Source organism: Nannospalax galili, unplaced genomic scaffold (assembly GCF_000622305.1).
Source record: "Nannospalax galili isolate Female #2095 unplaced genomic scaffold, S.galili_v1.0 scaffold45, whole genome shotgun sequence".
Lineage (NCBI taxonomy): Eukaryota > Metazoa > Chordata > Mammalia > Rodentia > Spalacidae > Nannospalax > Nannospalax galili.
In genome coordinates, this window is record NW_008355775.1 from 3,918,763 (window position 1) to 3,931,418 (window position 12,656).

At 37.7% G+C, this 12,656-nt stretch overlaps 1 protein-coding gene across 7 annotated transcripts in view; it reads left to right on the plus strand.

Annotated features, from left to right (window-relative positions):
* Positions 1–12,656, plus strand: part of Ssbp2 (single stranded DNA binding protein 2) — a 393,489-nt gene that overhangs the window by 129,321 nt on the left and 251,512 nt on the right. The gene's annotated exons all lie outside the window — the stretch shown is intronic.

Sequence of the window (12,656 nt, forward strand, 5' to 3'; positions counted from 1 at the left end):
AGAGAGAGAGAGAGAGTTGGTTGTGGTGGTATGAGCTTGTGTTTCCAGCACTGGGAATGTGCCTCCCCTGGGCTCACTGGCCAGCCAGCCTAGTCTGTTTTTTACAGGCCAATGAGAGTTCCAGGTTAATGAGAGAATCTATCTCCAAAAAAGGTGAAGGAGTGTTAGTAAGATGGCTCAGTGGGTAAAGGCACTTGCCGTCAAGCCTGAAGACCTGATTTTGATCCTCAAGACCCACATGGTAGAAAGAGAGAACCAACTCATGCAACTTTCCTCTGACTTCCACACAAGTGTCATGCATAGTGCTAGGGTGCACAAAATAAGTAAATGTATTTTAAAAAGGTAGACAGTGTCTGAGGAATGACACCCAAAGTTGTCCTCTGGTTTCCACACAAAGAAACATGTGCACACATACACGTACCCCCACAAACATGTGTGCACATGTGCATACACTCACACATACACACATACACACCTCTTCACACACATATGAAACCTCTTTTATGCCTCTAGTTCTAACAATATTTTAGCAATGTTTACAAGTTTGGATAAGATGGATTCTTTTGTTTTTATTTTACATGGGTGATTGTTTTAAAAACATTTTTATAATCTTATTTCAAGTTCTTCCTAGTCTTTTTCTACTTCACTTTTCTTTTTGGTTTTGTTTTGTTATTGAAAACAGGCTAACCTCAAACTTGCCATCTCAACTACCTCAGCTTCCTGAGTGCTGGAATTACAGGAAAATATCTGGCTTCTCTCACTTTTTTAAACTTTTATTTTAGCTTTCTTACATGGTACTTCTTATAATCTACATTATGATGATAAAGATGTTGAGGATATTGAGTTCTGTTGTGTGGTAGGTTCATCATGTGCCAAGTTATATTACATTTATTATTATTTTTTAATTTGCAAAACACATATCATTGCTATTTTACAAAGTGGAACATGACTAACTTCTGGTCACACAGCATAATGAGTTAAGGAGCTAGAATTCAGATCTTGTTCATTCCAAGTCCACCCTCTATGTCTGAAGAAAACCCATTGCTGATGCTGCTTTGCATGAGAGTCACCTAAGATTCATTTGCTCCTCAAAGAAACACATAAATTAACATACACACAATCCTATTTCTAGTTAATCAGTTTATGTGAATTAGTAGGGCCCCTTTCAAATAGGAATTTTGGAGGTTTTTGTCAGAATATGTAAGACTGTAGCTTTACCATAGAGGGAATATAAGCACAATAATAAAAATTTATGTAAATCAAACAAAAAGTTTGATATATCTATGTTTCATTGAGTAACTAATCAAAAGAACTGGGTCTGTGATCTGTCATAGTATTTGATATTATAGAGAAAGGGGTTGAGAAGGTTGGACTTAATATTTGTATCCTTAACCACACAGCAAATTAAATTTAAAAGAAACAAAAGAAACACTGGATATTTATTTATTTATTTATTTATTTATTTATTTATTTATTATTTATATGTTATGTGTGCATGTGTGGAGGTCAGAGGACAACTTGCAGTAGTCTGTTCTCTCCTTCCACCATGTGGATCCCAGGGATTGAATTCAGGTTGTAAGACTTGGCAAGTGTCTTAGCTTGCTCAGCCTTCTTGATAGCCCCACCTCTGGATGTTGAAAACTTTCAACATCAGAATGTGATGAAGCTTGATGAAAAAATTTGTTGATCTACTTCTTTGTGTAAGGGACCCACCATTTTTAATAGGTTCAACTTTCTGAATTCTCGGAGGTTCCCAAGAGTGAACTTTCTAACCAATATTATAAGCTATTAGATACAGTAGTTATTAAAGTTTCATTAAAAAGGAAGATATTGATAACTAATTTCAGGAAGTTTAATTATTGGGACTCAAATAAATTATGTGGATTGTGTCCATAATTGGGTATATCTCTAGGCCTTAAGCTTGGTGAAAAAAATGAACCTGTAAAATTTCCAGGGCTATTTACTAGAAATAGAATTAAAATTTCATAGCAGACTTATATTTTGTCAAGTATTTACCATGATATTAATTTCTTTGGCTACATTTGGAATACAAAAGTAAAAATTTCTCTTAATTGTTAGTTGGCTTAGTATTATAAGGAAAAAAACCGTTAAAATGAATAAGCAAAATATTCTCACCAACAGATTCAGTGTTTCTGAATATTAGAGATGAATGAATGTGCTTCTCAGAGTACTTTTCACTTTCTAGAATGCTAAGCTCTGAATGACAGTGTGAAAATATATTCAGATTCCCTAAGTAAGTAATACAGGAGAATGATTAATTGTGTGAATTTCCCATCACATAAAAAATAAATTATATTTGAGTTTACATAGCTTGACTTCCAAAACATTTTCTAGTGAAAAAAAGCTAAAGAATTCCATTTATATGGGAACCTGTGAGAATAAAATAATGCTCTGTTTTTGTGACTACATAGCTATGAAATTATATTCAAAGTTGCAAAAGAATATACTTGCTGAACTAGTTGTTTCTCAAAGTGTCAATTAAAAATATCAATGGGACAGTTTTTGAACTGATGGATGAAGCTTTGTACATATTGTTAGAATCTCCAGGAACTCATACAGAGGATATTGGAGAGCTGTCCCACAAGGTGTCCTAGTTTCATTTCTGTTGTTATGATTAAAAACACTCTACCAAAAACAACTTCAGGGAGACAGGTTTGGTTTTTGTCTGTTTTGTTTTTAACATACAAGTCAGGTTACAGTCCATCATAGCAGGGAAGTCAGGAGGCAGGAACTTAAAACAGCAGTCATGTCACATCGACAGTCCAGAGAAAACTGAATGCATCTATGTTTACTTCTCAGCTCATTTTCTATGCTGTTAAGAGGTCAAAACTCAAACTCAAGGAATAGGGCTGCCCACAGCCCACAGAGGGCTGGATCTTCCTATCAATTAACATAATAAAGACTGTTCCACCACAGACATGTCCACAGGCCTACGTGATGTAGACTATCCCTTATTGAGACTATTTTCCCAGGTGATTTTAGATTGTGTCAAGTTGACAGTTAAAACCAACCATTACAATGGGTCATTACAGAAAAACACTAGTTTCAGTAGTAAAGAAAGGAAAGACTGGAACACAGAACAGAGTCTAGAGTCTTTCTACAGGGCTCAGCTGCAGCTGGGGCATGCTGTCCTCAGTGTGAGAGTACAACTGCTGAAGGTTGGAACCACAAAGAGAGGACCTTAGAAAATTTACATTATACTTTCAGTAACAGATAATTTTATGGAAAGACAGAGAGACAGAGACAGAAAGAGCATGTAACAATGACCCCAAATCCAAAAGCCACAAGTGACAATTGTGCCTGTGGAAGGAGTGGTGCCAGGAAAATCTTTTCTTACAGAAGGGTCTCTAGAGGCAAGGAAGCCTCCCTGTGGGACTTATTCTGGGAACTCAGAGCAAGTATTTTGGGACTGTATTCTGAGATCTAATCTGAAAATACTCTAGCTAGAGGGGAAAAACTTTGAGTCAGAAGGAAGAAATCTAGTATGATCCATAGACTGGAGTGGACCACATTGAGACAGACTTAGTACCTATGGTCATGCCAAGGGAAGGTGGGCCAGCATCAGTGCCTGGACCAAACAAGTCAGGCCAACAATGCCCAGTCAAGAGATCAGCTCTTTGACCATATCCACAGATCAGTTTTAATTCCTTTATTTTTCTGTTTCTTAAATCTTATTTCAATTAAGTGGTCCACCTTTGTCCTGCCCCATTCTCTTTCTTCTGTGTGTGTGTGTGTGTGTGTGTGTGTGTGTGTGTGTGTGTGTGTGTGGATGCACATGGACAGGTACATGAGTGCTTGTGCATCTGGAAATCAGAGTCAGCACCAGGTGCCTTCTTCAATCCCTCTTTAACTTAGCTTTTGAGTCAAGATCTTTCACTGAACCTGGAGCTCCTTGGTTCTGGCTCTCTCGCTCTCGCTCTCGCTCTCTTGCTCTCTCACTCTCACTCTCTCATAGGCTTCCCCAAAGAACATAGGTAGCCCTGGAATTGAGGGTTTCAGGCTACCTCAACCTCTTGATTGCTGGGGTCATTTTAGGTTGATAGTGTTTCTTTACCTTTTTTTTTTTTATTTTATATTTAGCCAGAGCTACCTTATCATCTCCCTTCATCTTTTTTGTTTCCTCTTCTGTATACTTTAATCTATTTTCTGTATAGCTTTAATATTCATTGTTAGTTTTCCTCTGCTTCTTTGCTAGTCCTACCCTTTTATAACTTAATATCTTAGTACACAATATTTTATCTTTACTTTTTCACTCCTCCCAAATTATTGGATCTGAAGAGGCAGTTGTTTTTAATTGACTATTACTGTATTTTATAGTAGATTTACCCATTGATTGTGAATGCTTCTGTAGACAGTATTCTATGCTCAGAATAGAGCTGGAGATTGAGCCCAGTGCTCTGAGCACATAGTCTGAAAATTTAGTGTCTGAGTTACCTGTAGTCAGTGGGAGAGATTGTTTCTCATCTGTGTTACAGCCCACTCCCCTCCCACTTAAACATTCAGATGCACGTATCTTAATCCCACAGTGCAGAAATATGAGCTACTTGAAAAATCAGGGTGACATAACTCCTAAAAATGACTAATTTCTTAGTATTCACTCTAATGAGGGTATACTAAACAAAATCTCATGTAAAGAATTTGGAAGAATGATTAGAAGAATTTCCAGTAAAATCAGAGAGGACACAAACTCTTTAAGAGACCTAAAGAGAGCACAAACAGCTCAATGAAATAAGTGAGCACAAGGTGTAAAAGAATTCAATAGATAGAAATACTAAAAAAATAAAAAACAAAAAACCCAGCAATGAACAAAAAACCAAAATGATAACAACAACAACAATAACAACAACAACAACAAAAAAAGCCAACAAACACTGGAAGTTTGGGAATTGAAAAACTTACGTAAATTACATAAAAGCTCAGTGGAAAGCCTTACCAATTAGAAATGGATCAAGTAGGAGACAGATATTAAAGTTTGGAGACATGGAAGATGAATCAGAACATTCAGATAATGACAAAAATTTTAAAAAGTACTTGGGCTGGAGAGATGGCTCAGTGGTTAAGAGCACTGGCTGCTCTTGCAGAGGACACAGGTTTGGTTCCCAGCACCCACATGGCAGCTACCAACCATCTGTAACTTCAGTTCCAGGGGATCCAACGCCCTCTTCTGCCCTCTGCAGGCATTGTACAACATGGGTGCACCTACGTACATGCAAGCAATACACTCATATACATTAAATACAAATAATATATAAATTTTTAAAGGTACAAACAGAACACATGAACGGTGTGGGGCACTGTTAAAAAACCGGCCATATATGAATCATGAGCATAGATGAGGAAAAGTTGTTCAAGCTAGAGGCATAGAAAATGCATTAAATAAATCATAGCAGAAAATTCCCCAAATCTAGGAGAAGATCTGAGCATCAAGAGACAGGAGGCATTTAGAACAATGAATAGGTAAGACCAGAAAAGAGCATTCCCACATCATGTTATAGTTGTAGCACTAGCCATACAGAGCAAAGAATATTGAAAGCTGTAACAGAGAAACACCAAGCCACAAATAAAGGCAACCCTATTAGAATAAAAGATTTTGCAACAGAAATTTTAAAAGCCAGGAAAACATGAATAATCATGTCTTCCTGTTTACCATATCCAGGAAAACAATGGTCTCATAATTGAAGGAACAAGAAAATATTTTCATGGTAAGCAAAAACTAAAATAATTCATGCCCACTAAGCCACCAGCACTACAGAAGGTACTTGAAATACTCTTTCATACTAAAGAAAAATACAAACACATCCATGAGGCCGCAGGAAAGAATAAAGGACCCTAAAACAGCAAATAAGCAAAGATTAGGAAAGTACCAAACATTACAAAAAACAGCAGAATGACAGGAATGAATATATACCTTTCAACAATAACTCTGGATGATAACATTTTCAATTTTTCAATAAAAATAAGATTAGCAGATTGGATTAAAAACTAGGCCCTATTTATTTGTTACCTACAAGAACCACACATTTCTGGCAGAGACAAGCATACTCTTAGGGTAAAAAGATACAAAAGGTATTTTATGGAAATGGAACAAGAAAGCAAGCAGTTTAGCAATTTAACAATAATAGCCAACAAAACAGACTTAAAATCCAAATTAATCAGAAGAGATAAGAAATGTCACTTCATAACAATTAAGGGAATAATCTATCAAGATGATATTACCATTCTAAACATATGCACAACAAGCATCAGAATACCCAGTTTAATAACATAAATTGTACCATATGTAAAGTCACAGACTGACTTCAACTCAATAACAGTGGATGACTTCAGTCTCCCTCATTTAGTAATAGGCAGATCATTCAGACTAAAATGTAAAAGGAACATAAGAATTAAATGGCCTTATAAGGCCAAATGAACTTAACACATAACAGTCAAATACTGCAGAGCACACATTCTTCTCAGCAGCCCATAAAACTTTGTCTAAAATAGACCACACTTTATACATTCTTATTTTTAGATTTTGTTTTATTTTATGAGTGTTATGCCTGCGCGTATATAAGTACACCTGTGTTGTGCAGTGCCTGCAGAGGACAGAGGAGGGTGTTGGATCCCCTGGAACTGAAGTTATGGATGATAGCTGCCATGTGCTGGGATTTGAATTTGGGTCTTCTGCAAGAACAACCAGTGCTCTTAGTCGCTGAGCCATCTCTCCTGCCCCACACTCTATATTTCTCAAGAAATATAAAAAGATTGGGACTGAAGAGATGGCTCAGCAAGTTAAGGGCATATATTACTCTTCAATGTATGCTCTTAACCCAAGAAATGCTACCAAACTAATATTATGATCCCAGTTTTGCCCTGACACCAAAACCAGATAATGACATAACAAAAAGGAAAGGAAAAGAAAGGGAAGGAAAGGAGTGAAAAGTAAGGGAAAAAAGAAAGGAAGAAAATAAAATTGTAGGCTAATCTCTCTGATGAACATGGATGCAAAAATTCTCAATAAAATACTTACAAATCTAATTTAATTACACCTTACAAAGTCATTCACTGTGATCAAGTGGGCTTCATTTGAGAGATACAAGGACTGTTCAACATATACAAATCAATCAGTGTAGTAAATCATATTAAAAGATTCAAAGACGTAAATCATGTGTCATCACAATATGTGTAGAAAAGGTATATGACAAGTCCAATAGCCCTTCATATAAAAGTCCTGAAGAAATAAGTACTAGGAGGAAGTTATTTTAACATAATAAAGAATGTATAAAACAAACATAACCAACATTATACTTAATGGAGAAAAACTCAACATTTTCCACCAAAATCAGAAACAGACAAGGGTGTACACTTTCTCCACTTTTCTTTTCTTTTTTTTTTTTGTGTTTTTGAAGCAGGGTCTCCCTGTAGCCCCAGCTGTCCTGGAACTCACTATGTAGACCAGGCTGGCCTTGTACTCACAGAGTTCCACCTGCCTCTGCCTCCCAAGTGCTGGGACTACAGGCTTGTGCTACCACGCCTGGCTCATTTTCTCCACTTTTAATGCAGTGATTGAAATCTTAGTCATAACATTAAAATACAAGAAGGGGGGGGCATAGTTGGAAGTCAGATTATCCCTATTTGCAGACAATATGATCCTATACATTAGAGATCCTAAAGATTCCACCAGAAAACTGTTAGAACTGACAAACACTTTCAGAAAAGTATCAGAACACAAAATCAACTTACAAACTTCAGTAGCTTTTCTGTATACCCTACAGTGAACCAGCCTAAAAGGAAACCAGAAAAAAATTCCATCATATTAGCTTCAAAATAAGTAAAACAACTAGGAATAAAAGGACCTCTAAAATGAAAATTTTAAAACAACAGAATGTATTGAAGAAAACATTAGAATATAGGAAAACCTGTGTTGATGGTTTGGCAGAATCAATATAGTGAAAAATGACTATATTACCAAAATCATTTATAGGTACAATGCAAGCCTCATAAAAATTCTAGTGACGTTCTTCAGAAAAATATGAAAAATCTAAAATTCATACGGAATCATAAAATGCCCCAGATAGTCAAAACAATCTTGAGGTGAAAAAAAAAAAGAATGTGCCAGAGTTATCACATGCCTGAGTTCAAGTTGTAAGATAGGGCCATAATAACAAAACAGCATGGTACTGGTACAGAAAGATATATAGAGCCATAGAATAAAGAATGCAAGATTAAACCTAATAGCTATAGCCACTTATTTTTGACAAAAGTTTTAAAAACATGCATTTGAATGATAGGAAGCCTCTTAAACAAATGGTGCTGGGAAATCTAGGTCCATATGCAGAAGAATGAAACTAAATCCCTGTCTTACCCTCTAAAAAAATCAGTTTCAAATGTATCAAAGACCTTAGTGTGAGACTTAAAACTCTATATTGGATATAAGGCAAAGAATTCAAGTTATAAGTATAGATAAGGAGTCTTTTTCTTTCTATATTATTTATTTATTTTTATTGAGCTTTTAAAATTTCATACATTTGCCACTCAAATCCAGACCCCCTCCCCCATCCATCCCTCTCTCTATCACCCCCCCAACCCTATGCACTCTGCCATACTTGCTGAGTCCTATTCATTCAAGTGTTTGTACCCAAATGTCCTTCAGTGTAAATGTGTCCACTGGAGTCTAGTTAGCCCATCAAGTGGTAGTATGTAAGTCAAACTCTCCTTCACCAAGTAGCAATCAGTCTCAAATAGTTCTCAATGTAGTGCTGGCCTGCCACCTATTTCTTACCTTCCCTTTGGGTCCTTGTTTATTTGAGCTGACATGGATCCCATGCTTGACGCCACCAGTGCTTCAGGCTCACATGAGCAAGCCTCCAGTGGCCTGGAAGCCTCCACCTCCCTGTGTTCATAAACCAGCTCTGGCTCTTACAATCTTTCCACCTCTTCTTCCACAATGGTCCCTGAGCCATACGTGGGTAAGGTTCCATATATGAGTCCCATCCTACACTCTGTAGTCTCTCATTCTCCAAAACTTGGCCACTTGTGGCCTTCTGTGTGTGTCACACTCTGATGTACATGGAAGCCTCACTGGTGAGATTTAAGGGGTGCATTAGCCCTTTCTTTACTCCTTATTCTGCTCTGTTCCATGAGCCTTGGTTGTAGAGCTTCAACTGCAGATGTGTCGCCTGGTACTGGGCATCTCCCAAGTATATATTCTCTGTGCTTGACCAGATGTGCAAGTCTACAGTAGCCTCCGTCTCTTGCAGAAAGAAGTTTCTTTGATGAGTGCTGTACAGCAAGTTTGCCACTCTTAAGGGAGGTCTCTTTTATCTGGCACTGTACTTGCCAAACAGCAAAGTATACATATGCATTAATGTTCAGACACTCTGTGCATTTCTCATAGGGTTTCTAGGGCATCACTTTTCCATTTAGGTTTCCTAGCACCCTGAGGTTCACTCATCTGCACTCTTTTTTCTCCCATCCAGCTTCCAGACTCCCTCCTCCCTCTTTTCCTGGTCACAGTTACCCCATTATTCCCGTCCTCTTCCCAATACGGCTCTGGACTCCTGCCATTTTTCCTTTCCTGACATTTCTTACTTCCCCACACTGTGGTCCCTTGCATGTCCCTCCCTCCTCTCCTCCCTATTATTCCCATTTTTGCCACTTCCCTCAGGTAACATCTGTTCCCTACTATCCCTCTTTCAGGTTGTTTGTTTTCCTTTACCTCCATGTGTCCTTTGCCTTTACTTGGCTCCTGGTGTTACATCAAATTTCTATGAGCACATATAAGGGATTGATGCTACAATCTGACCATACGTCACTTACTTTTCTGCATTTGTGTTACTTCACTTAGTATAACACTCTCTGGCTCCATCGATTTACCTTCAAATTTCATAATTTCATCTTTTCTTACTGATGAGTATAACTACATTGAGTAGATGTGTCACATTTTCATTAACCATCAGTACTGGGACATTTAGGTTGTTTCCATTTCTTTTTTTTTTTTTAGTTTATTATTTATTTAATAACCACATACTTAGAAGAAGAATTTCATTACACACTCTCTGGCTCCATCGATTTACCTTCAAATTTCATAATTTCATCTTTTCTTACTGATGAGTATAACTACATTGAGTAGATGTGTCACATTTTCATTAACCATCAGTACTGGGACATTTAGGTTGTTTCCATTTCTTTTTTTTTTTTTAGTTTATTATTTATTTAATAACCACATACTTAGAAGAAGAATTTCATTACAACAGCATTGACATATTCAATAACAAAATCCAGAGCTAAGATGCATCTCTTTCAAAATTGGCTGTAAATTTTTAGGTATTACAGTTAATTAATACAGTTATACAATATTATACTCTGTCTAAACCCTATAAGACATAAAATTAAGTGAGGTTTTAAACTTTAAAAAAGATCTCCATTTCATTATTAAAATAAAGATTCATACAGAAAAATTCATTGTTTTTGAAAAAGGAAAAGTTTATTTTGGCTTACAATTCAAGGGGTACAGTCCATCAAGGCAGGGAAGGCACAGTGATAGAGCTAGAGGTGTCTGGTCCCATTGCTTCTGCCGTCAAGAAGGAACAGAATGCTCACTTTGCTTTCTCCTTTTTACTCAGTCCAGGACCCCAACTGATGAGGTGGTGTTGCTGCACTTGGAACTTTGGAGCCTGTGTTTGTCTATAAAGTCATAGGGCAGATTTCAATGGTATTGTTTATCACCTCTACTAATTAGCATAATGTAAATTTCAATGCTTGCTCCTCAAATATAAAACATTTTTTAAAAATTTGTTGATTTTTTTTTGTGTATATCACACAGAACATCCCAAACCATCTTATTCATCTATACACCCACTTCCCAGATGGAACCCTCCCATAGCCTCCCTCCCCCCACTAGAGCCCTTATACTCTGATATCCCTGCTACTGTCTGTTGTGTTGTCAGCACCCCAGCCATTCCCCACTACTTGTCCTTCTGGTGAATCTAGTCAGCCTAGCTAGAGGTTTTTGTTTTAGGAGGGTCAGCCGCTCCTCATCTAGTGGTATTCAGTTGTCAGTATTCCTTTGGTTAAGATTGGGGTCTGTTGTTGAATTTCCCAGTTCTATGCTGGGTTACTATCTGGGAATCCCTTTGGCCACCCTGGCCAACAACTCAAAAAGAAGGTATTGCCTGTCTGGCATTGTTGCTTGCTATGTAGCCTTTAGCTATACATATGGTCTCTTATGTAATTATATTGGACCCTTTAATCTTTGGTTATACTTTCCCTCTTGGATGTTTAAGGCCACACAGTTGGTTCAGATAAACCGATTTATTTTTACTTTTAAGGTCGTTTAAGGATCTGTTACTCAGGGGTCACATGGGCTTGGGAGGAGCCTCTGGCTCCTTTCTATTACCAGTTCCACCTATGTGAAGATAAGTCAAAGGTCCTGCTCAACCATGGTTGGCTTCGCTCGGAAGCATGGAGGAAATGATTCCTCTGTGTTGACCCTCCTCTTTATAGACTGTACACTGGTTCAAGTCCATCTGGTGGGGTCTCCTCGGCCTCCTTGATCAAGAGGACAGGAGACCCACCACCATTATAGGACATTTTGAGAGATGCTCATAGTCCCCTGAAGCTAGTCCACCTAGGAGGGCAAGGAGCAAAAAGCATCCTTTATGTCCCTCTGACCAAATTGTTATAGACTTCAAAGTATGTCTGTTAAACACTCAAGAAGGTTAGTTTTACCAGTCTGGTATTTTTAATTACTGTGTGTTGTGTAGATAAATCTTAGGCAAAGACCAGATGTTCTCAGATAAACCTTACCTAGACGTATGTTTCTTGGTCTGCTATGTATAATTTGTCAGTAGGTTGTAGGAGTAATATGGTTCTCACTGGTTTTCAAAGCTAGCTAGGTGTTGTTTAACTCTCACATTGTCTCACCTCTCCATCATGGTTTTCCCTCTTAAGGTGCGCCCATTGCCCCCCTTTCTCCTGTAATAATACCCTTCTCCTGTGGTCCTACCTCTCTTGATCTTCTTCTTTCTCTTTATGTCCTAGGTTCCTCGTATACCTTTCCCTCCCCTCTCCCTTAAACTAACCAAATTTTTATACATATCTCCCTTATTAAGGCCTATTTCCTACTGTTTTTCTCTTTCAGGTAATTTCTTTTCCTTTACCTCCCTGTTTACTTTCCATTATCCTGGTTTCTGTAGTTATGTCTCATTGCATACTTATTTATCAGAGTCTGGTTCTAGGATCCACATATGAGGGAGAACATATGTCGATTTTTTTTCTGAGTCTGTGCTACTTCACTTAGTATAAGAGTTTCTAGCTCCATCCATTTGCCTGCAAATTTCATGATTTCATCTTTCTTTACAGCTGAGTAAAACTCCATCATATAAATGAACCACATTTTCATTATCCACTCATCAATTGAGGGACACTTAGGTTGCCTCCATCTCATACCTATTGTGAAGAGAGCAGCAACAAACCTGGAAGTACAACTGTCTCTGCGATAGGATGAGTTTTTTGGGTATATGCCAAGGAGTGGTATAACTGGGTCAAATGGTAGGTTCATTTGTAGTTTTTTAAGAGTTCACCACACTGCTTTCCATAAGGGTTGAACAAGTTTGCAGGCCCACCCGCAGTGGAGGAGTATTCCCCTTTCC